Consider the following 13,459-nt stretch of genomic DNA (forward strand, 5'->3'; position numbering starts at 1 on the left):
TAGGTTTTATATTTATTTTTAAGGGGGAAATTAGATGGAATTAGGGGATGGAAATGGAGGGTGTGTGTGTGTCTCTTTGGCATTTAGCCCCATACCACTGAAATGGATCCTCCAGGTTCAGAGGCAGTGTACCCTCTTCAATGCCAGATAGTCCTAGGGCTTTTATTTTATTTTATATTTTAAAAAAACTTTTAAGGGGGAAATTAGTTGGAATTAGGGGAGGGGAGGGGAGATCTCTCTTTGGCCCTTAGCCCCACACTGGTAAGACAGAACCTCTAGGCTCGGAAGCGGTATACTCTTCTGAATGTTAGATGCTGCTTGGTGTTTATCTGTATGTATCGGTATCTCTATACAGATATAAACAGGGCTTGAGAAATCTCAGGTGCCAAGGAGCTGCAGTGCCTAGATTTGCATATTCAGAGGCAGAGTTATTTAATGAAATATTTATTTGTCCCTGGCAGCCCACTTTCTGTTCTTTGTTACTTCTGAAGTGGATAAAGAGAAGCCCATTTACTCTCTATTTCCACAATGTCCATCATGAAGTCTGGCAGTGTTGTCAACCCGTCCATTTGACAGGCTCCGAAATCCAGAGAGAACTTGTCAAGGCCTGATCTATAAAGTGGGAGGGAGAATTCCTGGGAAAGTTATAACAATCTGTCTATAGCTGTCAGCCTGGATTGCTGAGGTCTGCACGGTTCCTCAGTTGTTCAACAGTAAAGTGTGCCATCGAGGCGGTGTGGTTGTCTTTGGTAGAATACAGGAGGGGTTTACCATTGCCTCCTCCCGCGCAGAATGAGATGATGCCTTTCAGAATCTTCCTATATCGCTGCTGCTGCCCAATATAGGTGTTTCCCATCGTCTGGGAAACAATATACCAGCAGGGACTCGAACCATCAACCTCTGGCTTGCTAGTCAAGTCATTTCCCTCCTGTGCCAATAGTAGCAGTAACAAAAAGGATTGCTTTTGTTTTAATTGGGATGCTGAAATGAAGAACGTTTAGAGGGAAGTGCGGGAGAAGATTTTTTCTGTGAAAGGCCTGTGTGAACGCAATTTCGGTGCTCAAAACAAGTTGCTATGTCCAGAGGTGCCCTGTTTCCTAAATCTAAGTGTGCATCCATCTGCCTGAGCCACTGTTTTGCTTTTGTCTCCTTTCTGGTGGCTCTTGGAGTAATAGTAGTAAAATCCAAAGTGGATCTTCCCAGCAGTCCCACTGAATACCAGTTGTCGGGGCAACTGTGGGAATGTCTTCACTTTCGTGTCCTAATTGTGAGCTTAGGTATCTGGTCAATTACTGTTTTCTACTAAGAAGCAAAAGAGATGGACCTCTGGTCAGTTTCAGCAGGCTCTTTTTATATCCTCATAAGAACTGTTTCGAACAGTGCATATTGCAATTAATCTTTGGAATGCATTGCTGCAGAGTGTGGTGGTGACCAGTAGCTTTGTCAGACAAGGCAGTCGTTCCACTCAGAGAGGAGAGTTGTTCTTGGCGTAACAAACATGAATTGTCCCCTTTGGTTACATTTGAGCGTTGTAAGATTTTACCCTTAGGAGATGGGGCTATAGCTCAGTGGAAGGGAAGAAAGCCCCAGGTTCAATCCCTGGTAGCATCTCTATGCAGGGCTGGGAGAGACTCCTGCTTGCAACCTTGGAGAAGCCGTTGCCTGTCAGTGTAGACATTACAGAGCTTGATGGACTTGCTATAAGGCAGCTTCCTATGTGAGCCCTGCTGATGAATCTCCCAGAAGGTATGTGGCTGACCATAGGCTGGCTGGATCTTTGGTCTGCTTCAGCAGTGTTCTTGGGTTGCCTGGTAGCCATGAGCTTGTCTGCCCACATTGTGACCCAAACCTTAACAGCTCCTTAAGAAGAGCCCTGTGTTATCAGACCAAGTGTCCATCTAACCTACCATTGGGTTTCCCACCAGAGTCAAGTTGCATGTCTCTTTGGAAGCTCACAGGCATGGCGTGAAGGGAAAAGCCTTCATGTTGTTTATCCCTTGGCCCCCCCTTTGTGATATGACCGAATGTGTCCTTTCTGTAGATCTTGCATACAGTGAAAAGGATATACCGCCTTGGGGCTATATTTTAACGAAAGGTGGTATAAAAATGCAAAAATAAATAAAATAAAAAATAAATAAAAAATTTTCATCACACATGAAAACAATACTGATACATGTTCACTATGTCTCGGTATTCTCTCTCAATCCAAGCCTTTCCTGATCACCCATTTTGTCTGTGATAATTCTAATTATAACATTAACCTATAGAAACATCTTTATATTGTGTCCTCCTTGAACAATATATTTGTTTTTCTTTTGATTCTGGTCTTCTTGATTGGCTGTGGGTGCTTTGCCAATGTTTACTTTTTCTTCCTGATTAGGCTCTGAAACATTGATGATATTCTGAAGGGCTGAGTCATTCCGAACTGGATGCTCTTTGGCTTCTACCAGCTTTCTCCCTTTCCTCCACGCCATTGGCTTAAAATATGCTCTGTGACCTTCTTTAATAAAAATGCCAGCTATCTGACTCCATTGCAGTTCAGGTGGAGCTCATCTCATAAGTTCACCTGCCCCCAAAGCTTCCCTCATACCTAGAAAATCGAAACTCTTCCATCTAAACCCTTCTGTCTTGTCTCCATCTTGAGACTTTGCAGCTCTGTCTAGCTGGTCCTGTGTCTGGAACTAGTAGCATTTGTGACAATGTTGCCCTTAGAGACCTTAGAGTTCAGCCTCCTACCTAGCCAGCTGTTGTTGACTTCCAGGTCCTCACAACTCAATTTCTCTTAAAAAAAATTGGTACCCACTTTAATAAATATCAGTTCAGCACATAGCTTTTCAGTGTGGAACATGTCTTGTCTGTGTGCTTTCCCTCCCACTTTGCTTAACTCCTCAGTTCCATTATGGACATCTCAGTTCTGGCTTGTTAAACTGTAAAGGTAAAGTGTGTCGACTCCTGGTGACCACACAGTCCTGTGGTTGTCTTTGGTAGAATAGAGGAGCGGTTGATCATTGCCATCTCTCGTGCAGTATGAGATAATGCCTTTCAACATCTTCCTATAGTGCTGCTGCCCGATCTAGGTGTTTCCCATTGTCTGGGAAACATACCAGTGGGGATTCGAACTGGCAACCTCTGGCTTGCTAGTCAAGTCATTTCCCTGCTGCACCATTAAATGGCTTGTTAAACTGTAGCATATGTGAATCTGGGAACTAAGGTATAACTCTGCTTTAGAAACCAAGCTGTGAAGCCACAGTTCCTGACTTCACATGAACCATGGAACCATGGTTTAACAAGCCAGGATGTCTGGCAACATATGAGGAAAGGGGAGTAGGAAATGCACAGACTTGGATCTTGTTCATAATTGTTAAACCATGACTGTTGATTGCCTGAAGGGAGCCATTCAGTAGACACAAAACTGAAAAAGGTATTAGACCAATTATTAGTGTGACTGCATCACTTGGACATATTTATAATACTTAGCTGCTTTTAAAAAGCTGCTAAACTGTCTTCTTTAGACATCTCAGTTGCTTGCACTGTGCGTGCTGTGAACAGGTTTTCTTGAATTGTTCATCTGTAACGGCGTCCAAATCACAATTTGTGCCTAAGATGAACAATTCAAACAATCTGCTCGCCACATGTACAGCACAATTTGATTTCGTTTGGCGAGCAACTGTCCCCTTCTCTGAAGTTTCTGAACAGTCAGTTCTTGCCTTTGTTTACTTCTGTCATAATGTACCTTGTTTGCTGCTGATTGATTCTTGCAGCACACTGCAGTGTGCAGTCTGGAGTTATCTGAGTGAGGAGATTTGGATAGTTTGCTGTTGGTTCAAAACGCAAACCTATTATTCTCTGGATGGTTTTAATCCTGGTACATTTGCTGTATGCAGATGTTTTCGGAGTAGTCTTTCCATTAGTAAAATGACTGACTGAAATTCATTATAAGCTCTCATTGAATATCAACATTGTTTCTTTGAAAAAGCTTGTGCCAGTGACATTTCAAAACACAAATTAATCATGTACTTCACCAGTTCCACTCCTTCATTCTAGATGTCACCACTTCCAACAATCTCATCTTTGTGGGGGGGGGGGGACTTCTCTCTTCCCTAGTCATTCAGTTGGCTGAATCAACTCTGATGTATGCCCTTTGTGTGCCAACATTTTCCCCTCCTTGCATTGCATTGGTTGAAGCCTGCGTTGGCAAGTCTTCTCAGGATATCTGGGGACATATGCAAGGCAGGATACATGGTTTGCCTACACATATGTTTTGTGCCACAGAATGGCTTGAGAAGTTTTGTGTCTGGAAAGCTATTCACTTAGAATAGTTGCTTGCTGTGGGTGAGTGTCACCCACAAGGCTAGTGTGGAATACCATGCCACAGCTGGTGCAAAACAAAAGGAGGTGCCATTGTTCAACTTCAAATCACAGTTTACAGCACAATCCTTTGCAAATTTACTTGAAAGTCAGTCCACTATGTTCAGTGGGGCTCATTCCCAGGTAAGTGTGCGTAGGATTGCAGCCTTAGTTTAAGCAATCTCGATGGCAATGCAAGAACACCAAGCCCTGTGTTGTAGCGGGTGGCCTGGTCGTCTTAATGTGGAGACTTGTTTGAGTCAAGCTGCTCTGGTGTCTGTAGCTGAAGTCACAGATACCTGGTGGTCAATTAGGAAAGGTGTTGCACTCTCATTTAAACACAATTGCATGTTTTGCTTAATGCTTGTACTGTTGTAAATAGGTTACATTTGGCTGCCTTCTGTTACCTGACTTTTGCCACAGACACAATTTCCTTTTCAAGTATATAGTGTGGTGTTCTTCTAAAAAGGTTGCATACAACCTACTAGGTAGTTCTGTTCACACCCAGTTGAAAGAAGGGGAGCTGTATGAGAACACCAGGGGTTTTTTTTGGGTTCCCATTTATTTCAGCAGGGCTTAGGAACATAGGAAGCTGCCACATACTGAGTCAGACCATAGGTCCATCTAGCTCATCGGCTTCTCCAAGGTGTCAGGCAGGAGTCTCTCTTAGCCCTATCTTGGGGATGCTGCCAGGGAGGGAACTTGAAACCTTCTGCTCTTCCCAGAGTGGCTCCATCCCCCAAAGGTAAATATCTTACGGTGCTCACACTTCTAGTCTCCCTTTCATATGCAACCAGGGTGGACCCTGCTTAGCTAAGGAGACAAGTCAAGCTTGCTACCATAAGACCAGCTCTCCTCCCTGCTTGCACTGGAAAACTTGGGTGGATCGTTTCCTGTTTATGATGTTCGATGTTAGCCCTGCATTTTATGCTCCGATCATCTTGATCTCCCCAGTAAAGTCTCTGTTGTTGGAATATAGAGATTAATCTTTCCACATGGGACTGCCTCCTGACAGTTGCCTTTTGAAAGGCAGCCCTGCTGGTATTTGTATGGAATGGTGCATTTTCCATAAACCTTGTAAAAGCAACTGATTCATTGTCATTCTTGCTGTAGCTATAACAAAGTAGTCACATTTTTGTTGTTTTTCTGTGGAGATGGCTGTGGGAGAATGAGAAGCAGCAGTCGATGGGAAAAGTCGGCTAAAACCAAATGCATTTTTGAAAACAAATTTGAATCCTGCAGAAAGAGGTTTGTCAAAAGTGAATATAAATTGCTAAGAGCAGTTGGTTCCTGAGGAGCTTTGGCTTCTCCTGCAATTAATATGTGTTGGCGTTGCATGGTGGTTGTGGTTTATGCATGTTTTGCCTGCTTAATATAAAGGCTCTCAGCAGTTAGCAATAGAATTCATTACAACTCAGAAGTACAACAGGCAACTATAAATGTTCTCTAAGGTCTTGATCATGGCTCTCCTAAATTAGATCACAAAACACGTAGTGCCAAGAGTTAAACCCAGGAGTATCTGCGTGCCAGACAGATGCACTAGCCTTGTATCTTGCCTCATCACATACCTGTATGCTGTCTCACAACAATAAATAACCATGGGCTTTTTATGTCTGAGCTGGGAATCTGGAGAAGACTTGGGTAGTTTGGACCAAAGCTTGGCAGTCTGTTTTAGGGCAGAGTGCTTGGGAATTTAACTTCTGTGGCTAGCCAAGGAAATAACAGGGTATGTTTGGAAGGCACATGATTTAACATATGGAACTGCTTTCTACTGAGTCAGACTATTGGACCATCTAGCATGTTGTCTGTGCTGACTGTTAGCAGCTTCTCCAAGGATCCAGGCAGGAGTCTTTCCCAGCCCTACCTGGATATGCTGCCAGAGATTGAACCTGGGACCTTCTGCACTCAAGCAGGTACTTTATGCTCCCCATTTTAATATCAGCCTCATTAGGTTGAAAGAGAAAGGGACCATGATTGGGCAAATGGTCAGCTGTCTTGTTTAAAAGACCCTGGATATAAACATGCCACCTTTCTAGGGATGTACACAAACTGACTGATGGTTTTGCAGGGTGTGTGGTTTACCTCCCCACTGTGTTTCCCCCGCCAGTGCTGTGCCCAAACTTGCTGTGCGGGGCAGCAGTGTACCTTCTTGCCGCCCAGGTCAACATCAGACCGGAAGTGGCCGATATGCGTGTGCATATCATGCATGTGCGGACCGGCCACTTCCGGTCTGATGCTGACCAGGGTGGCAAGAAGGTACGCTGCATCCCTGCATAGTGATTTTTGGGCTCAGTGCCAGCAGAGGGGTGGGGGTGGGGAAGAGCACCCTCCCGGTCCCTTAAAGGTAACCCCACGCGTCCCTCTGAACTGGTTGGGCGTTCCAGAAAAGGACCACCGAACCGGTTCGGGCACATCCCTACATCTTTCCATGTTGCCTTCACTTTCACCCTCAAAGCCCAGCTTCTCTAGAAATCCTTTGGGTTAATCCATAGCCCCTCTCCGCAACCAGAACACTTTCTGATCATGTGTAAATGGATTTGATTTCATTCTGAGTGGTCAAAAACCTTTAAATGAATAAATAGAAATGAAATCTTTGATTTAAAGCAGAAGATTCCATCAAGTATATTCTTAATGCAAAGCAATCCACAATATATATTATAGCGGAACCCAGGATAAAATGCTGTTCTATAGCTGTACTAGGATAAAATGCTGTTCTGCACAATGATTAATCTGCTTTAATACTTTTTTAAAAAACTGGAGCCAAAATATGCAATTGAAAAATTATTATTTAATCATGTTATAATCTTATAGTGTGTTATTACGGGATACTCATTTTCTTCTTATTTTATTACCCAGAAAATTGTATTGATACTTGAAATACAGTACTCTGTGAGCAGAATTAAAGCACTTTTAGAACACTGGTTCTCTCTGAATCACATTATCAGCCCCACCAGTTAGTCGTGACTCTGCTGAAAAGAGGTGTTTAGGTAAGGATGCCCGGTTGCTAAGCAATGGGCATCTGAGGCTTAAACTCTTAAAGCTGTAGTGCAAAGTTTTCCCATCTGAGTGATGGCATAGCTTCATGTTGCAAATTCAAAGGTTGTTGTGCTGTGCTTTTCTGCTTTAAATTAGTATTCAGGTAGGCTTTTTATACAAGGAAGCTTATGTTGACGGACCAAGGTGTTTGCATTTGGAGAAGCACACTTAAAAGTCCTGAAATGCCATACATAGTCCTCCAACTATGCCATAAGTCCTCCGATGGTCTTACTTTTAAACATGGCTGCTTATCTCTTTTTATTCTGCTGCCTACAGAGATCGAAAAACCTATCCCATTTCCAAATGATGGTGTTGGTTGTACAGTTTGAAACTTTATTTTAAAACTGAAGCTATGTACCATCCATTATCACTTAGCTGAGCATTGACTTGAACAATTTGTAGTGGCAACAACTAAGAAGGGAGAGATAAAACTAAAGGATTGCTTGACAGTCTGTAGAACAGCTGGATATACCGCAGCTACTGCAATCATCAGTCTTATCTCTTCCTCATTTCCCATGTGCAGCTCTGAAAGGCAACTCAAGAGGGTCGTGCAAGGCACGAGAAAGTCCCTAGTGCACACTGCACCTGTGCACACTGCATTCCTTCTTGAAGAGAGTTGGGGTTGTGCATTGCTCTTCTTCCATGCAGTGGGGAGATATCCCTGGGCCTGAGGATGTGTTGGAATAGTGGGTGCTAAGCAGGGCCAGGTTGGAAAGAGGAGGTCAGCCTCAATGATGGCCAGGAGGTTAGTTTTCCTAAAGTTGGAATTGCTTCTTGTATTTCAGCCTGGGGTGTGTGTGTGAGTGAGTGAGATTGATTCAAATTAAAAATAGCCTTGGGTGATGTTCCTAGAGGAGAATCAAATGGTGGGGTGGGGAGAGAGTTGGCACCCTCTCCCACTTACTAATTTGTGCCCACAATGGCTCTACCTCCACATTAGCATTGCAAGGGAAACACTTTGGATGGGAACTGAACATTTGCTTTCATAATGTGTACACAAGGAGTCGCCTGTAGAATAAACAGCCACATAATTCCAAACCTCTGCCTCAAGTGTGTGCGCGTGTGTATGTGCACGCATGCTGCTACCACAAACAGGACTACTCTGTACACAGGGTATAAATTTGTCAGATCGCTTTGGTCCTCGGAAGTCAGTAATGGCTGTTTTTTGCAGCTTTGTTATCAAGTGAAGACTTTGGTGCCATCATGGGTGTGTAGCTCTGCCCAGTATGAGAGAACCTCTGGACTGAGTTGGCTTAAGACTTTCCTCCATGCCCTCTGCCTGTTCTCTTTGCTTGGTCTATTGGCACTGATATTTGCACAGAGGTTGTTGCTGTTCGGCTGCCCTAAGGAAGATTTGCAGGGTGTCCATGTTCCAGCTTCTCTTTCCTGTCTGGTCAAGCAGTGGACATTAGTGGATTTGTTTTGATACAAGGTGTGTGTGTGTGTGTGTGTGTGTGTGTGTGTGTGTGTTAGTGTTAGGGTTTTATTTTGTTGTTTGAAGTGAGACTTGATTGTAAGCTGCTTTAAGCTTTTGGAAAGTGGCCTTTAAATGTGTTAAAAACGTACAAATAAAAGAACTACAGTGGGCAAAATGGCACTTTGAAGAGTTTAGAACAGGGCTGTAGAACTTTGGCCCTCCAACTGTTGGACTGAAACTCCCATTGTCCCCAGCCACAGTGGCCAATAGGGATGATGGGATTTGTAGTCTCACATCTGCAGGAGGACTGAAGTTGTACAGCCCTGGTTTAGATGAGAGCTGCAACCGTTGGCGTGTGTTGGGGGACACATCAGAAGTGCGGGATCTCACCTGACTCCAGTGTTCCCTCTAACAGGGATTTCCAGATGCTGTTGACTACAACTCCCAGCATCCCCAGCTGCAGTAGCCTTTGCTTGGGAATTATGGGAGCTGTAGTCAACAACATCTGGGAATCCCTTCTACAGGGAACACAGCTCACTGGCATTTTTGTGGTTGCAATCTACATTTCTGGATTGGAATCTTTGACCTTCCTTCCTGGCAAAGCTACCTGCCCTCTAGCCCATTTTGGCCGATGAGCTACGATCTTAGCCAAGTCCAGGAATACAGTTTGAGGGGTCATATGTTGTGACTCCTTAAAGGAGCTTGGGCTTTGTGTGGGTCTTCCATTTTATCCTCATGACCACCCTGTGTGGTAGGTCAGGTTGACTGATCCAGTGTCGGTGGTTGAGTTTCAGTCAGTTTCGTGGCAACTGCTGAGACTGAACTTTATATGCAGTTGTGTGGTGTGTTCCTCATTTTAAAAAAACACCCCAAAATGACCTTGAGAGGCTGTATGTTCTATCCCGTTCAGTCCTTCCCCTCTGACTGTTCTTTCAATTAATATTGCCCTTACCCACCACTGTGTGTGTCTTTTGTGCCAAGGGGGAAAGTTCCACTGTGGGAAGTAGAGCAGCCAGGGAAACAATTTGGGAGGAATGGAGAGAGAGAGAGAGAGAAGCAGCAACACTGCCCTTCTTTTAAAAATCGTGGACTCCTGAGAGGCAGCGGCTATTCTTAAGTGCCATTTCTACCCCTGCCATGTTTGTTTTGGAGTCCATACCAAACATTACAGGGAGCCACATTCCATTTTGCAGAGCATCTGAGAGTCTATCTGCTGCTGTGCATGCATCTGAATTGGAGGTCTTGAGAGTGTCTGCGACTAGCTATTCAGATGAGGCATTGAAGAAGATCAAGGCAAGTGCTGCAAATACGTGATTAATGAGTGGATAAATAATAATAATCAATAATAAGGGAATGCAGTCTTCATCCTGTCTAAGCTTCTTCACTGCAGGATCAAAATATTGCAGTTTTTAGCCCCCTGTAAAACTCTTTTAAGTGGCGCAGCGGGGAAATGCTTGACTAACAAGCAGAAGGTTGCCAGTTTCCTAGACTATGGGAAACACCTAAATCGGGCAGCAGTGATTTAGGAAGATGCTAAAAGGCATCATCTCATACTGTGTGGGAGGAGGCAATGGTAAATCCCTCTGTATTCTTCCAAAGAAAACCGCATGTTTCTGTCAGCGCCAGGAGTCAAAAATCATCTTCACAGCACACTTTACTTTACTTTAAAACTCTAGGTGCATATGCCCTCTTGGTTTGGATCTTCACACAATTCATATCTGTACTTAGGCAGATTCTGTCTCATCTTACCCCTGCTAACTTGGCAAAGAGGCACCTTTGAACGTGGTGATTCTCTTTATTTAGCAGGGGCAGAGTAACTGGCCCTATCCACCCACAGCACAGGACCTCCAGTGACTGTTTCTGGTGTCTATCTTATGTTTCTTTTTGGATTGTGAGCCCTTTGGGGACAGGGATCCATCTTATTTATTTATTATGTCTCTTTGTAAACCGCCCTGAGCCATTTTTGAAAGGGTGGTATAGAAATTGAATTAATCATCATCATCATCATCATCATCATCATCATCATCAATCATCATCATCATCTTTCCACTTACCCTGTACTTGCTGGGTTTGGGGCTGAAGCTTTGTTGTAGAGCGTTTGCTTTGCATGCAGAAGGTCCCTGGTTCAATCCCTGGCAGCATCTCCAAGTAGTTTGGGAGGGTCTAATAGCACAGTGGGGAAATGACTTGACTAGCAAGCCAGAGGCTGCTGGTTCGAATCCCTGCTGGTATGTTTCCCAGACTATGAGGAACCCGTATATTGGGCAGCAGCGATATAAGAAGATGCTGAAAGGCATCCTCTCATACTGCATGGGATATGGCAGTGGTAAACCCCTCCTGTATTCTACCAAAGATAACCACAGGGCTCTGTGGTCGCCAGGAGTTGACATTGACTTGACGGCACACTTTACCTTTACCTGCCTAAAGCCTTGGAGAGCCGCTGCCAGTTGGTGCTGATGGTGCTGAGCTTGGTGGACTAATGGTCTGACTCAGTATAAGGCAGCTTCCGATGCCTCTTCCTCTGTTGCTTTACTCCTACCTTATCAGTCTCCCAGGAAGATGAGATACTTCCCACATTCCTCTTACTTTCCTTTAGGATGATGTGCCTGGCTTCCATCTATTAAAAGGTTATGCTTGCATCCATCCCCATTCCTTTTTATCTAATAGCAGGATTTTGTCCTTTGTCTCTGCATGGATCTTGCTTTTGTGCTTCCACAACCAAAGAAGTATTATCTCCTAGATTAATATGTTCTGTAGGTTTCCTGGGAGGAGCACCCACCCGAGGAATGAGTCATGTTAATCCTGCTGATTCGATATCATTAGTTTCCCTCACTTCTTTAGTGAGAGTGGTCAGTGTGTTAGAATGGGGAGAAGCCCCACTTTCTGGAGTGGATCTAATCTGCCTCTTATTTGCCAAAACCTAGTAGCACCTCAGGGGCAGAAACTTCTCAAATTGTATATAATTACTTCCTCATAAACATTCATTCTGAGGCAAAGCAATGGTTTCACATGACAGTAACCCCCCCCCCCCCGCGTGCGTGCCCTAGCCTTCTTAATGGTAAAATGACACAGCTGAATTTTCCTGGTTAATAGTTTTTCAACTGAGAGTTGACAGTTACTGGGGGGGGGGGAGCGAGAAACTCCTGTGAGTCATAGAAGTGGGTGTGTTTTCTGCAGAGAGTAGCTTTCATAACACATCCACCAATCCGTCACCAGAGGCCAAAGCATAGAAAACCCCTGCACACAGGCTGCTGTGGCAGAGAGCTCCCATCCTTAGCTGCACACACTTCAGCAACCAACGCGGATTTACAGCTGGGCTGCTTGCTTGAAAAGGTCGTGCAAGTAAGTATGCGAGTGGCAGTGGACTTTTCTGAGTTGCATTTGTGACATCTGTTCTGGAGACGGGACAGATATGAGTGTCTCATTCATGATATTGCAGTTCAGATCAGACCGAGGCGGGAGCTCGGGAAGCGCATGTGGAATTCTTCTACAGTTGTGTGATACTCGTAACAGGCCCTAGAAAGTGTGAATGGCCCAAAGAGGAACTAAAAGTACACGTTGTTATGCTAAGCATTTTTTTTTTTTGGTTAAAAAGCGGTCTATAAATATTAAGTATTACTAGTAAGAACAGTATTGAGGGAAGAGTATCTCTCTTTAAAGTTCTGCGCATTTAACATTTTTTCTAGTACTCAACTTAGAGGCGTAAGGCACATCATGTTTGGGAGGGGTGATTTACGCCGTGGAAGGGGTAGGACTGGAGACGAGGAAGGGCTTAACCTTTGGCCTGTCCAAGACCTTTCCTCTGACACCCCAGGCTGCTTGTGGTCTTTGTTGCTTCTACCATTGACTCAGTTCTGGGCCCCTGTGGACCTTGCAAGCAGGGCCTGAGACCCTGTGGAGCTAAAAGAAGACTGTGGGGTGGAGGAGTTCCAGGGGAACCAAGCTGGCGGGGGAAGCATGCTTTGTGATAGAGAAGGGCCCTTCAGGACTTCTTTGCTCATGACTGGAATGTAACACGTTGCATGACGCACTTATGCTGTGCTAAACTATCTCTTCATAGCACACGAGGACAAATGAAAAGTTCACCTATTCAACTGGCCCTTATTATCCACGGGGGATCCACTCTGGGCTTCAACCATGTGGATAACGTGACCTTGAGTCTATGGGAATTGGGGGGGTTAGGTTCCTGGAGGTCAAAAAAGGCAGAAATAACAGTAATAACATACCATACTATGCTCCGCAGGTCTCCAGCTGCCTAGCAATGCCCCCCGCCCACAAGTCCCCAATTCATTGGATTTTCTGGGCGGGAAATCACGGGGGAATTTTCTTCTTCTTCAAGGAAAGGGCCAAAAATTGGCTCTGTTCAGCAGAATGGCTAGAAATGACCTTGGAGGTCTTTTCTGGCCACCCAGGAACTGCGAACAGGTGAATTTGTACTATTTTTACATCTGCAGATGAGGTCAGTTCCCCATTGCCCAACTGTGGAGAAAAAAACCCCGCAGGTGCCGGGACTGCAGGTAACAAGAACCGCCTGTAATGTCCTGAGCTGTATAGCTGCTTATTGAACAGGATAGCATTGAGTTGGGAGAGACTTTGGCGGTCTTCTGGTGCAGCCCCCTGTTCATTGCCAGCAACCTCCACAGGGGCTCAGACAAATGG

At 44.6% G+C, this 13,459-nt stretch overlaps 1 protein-coding gene across 2 annotated transcripts in view; it reads left to right on the plus strand.

Moving 5' to 3' along the window:
- Positions 1-13,459, plus strand: part of ZC3H12B (zinc finger CCCH-type containing 12B) — a 33,949-nt gene that overhangs the window by 870 nt on the left and 19,620 nt on the right. The window contains exon 1 of one of the 2 annotated variants that reach the window (XM_053273584.1): positions 12,017-12,142. The exons of the other annotated variant lie outside the window; for it this stretch is intronic. The gene's annotated coding sequence lies outside the window, so the exon portion shown is untranslated. Of the gene's footprint in view, positions 1-12,016; positions 12,143-13,459 lie in introns of those variants that run through there. 2 annotated transcript variants of the gene reach the window in all.

Source organism: Hemicordylus capensis, chromosome 11, assembly GCF_027244095.1.
Source record: "Hemicordylus capensis ecotype Gifberg chromosome 11, rHemCap1.1.pri, whole genome shotgun sequence".
NCBI lineage: Eukaryota > Metazoa > Chordata > Lepidosauria > Squamata > Cordylidae > Hemicordylus > Hemicordylus capensis.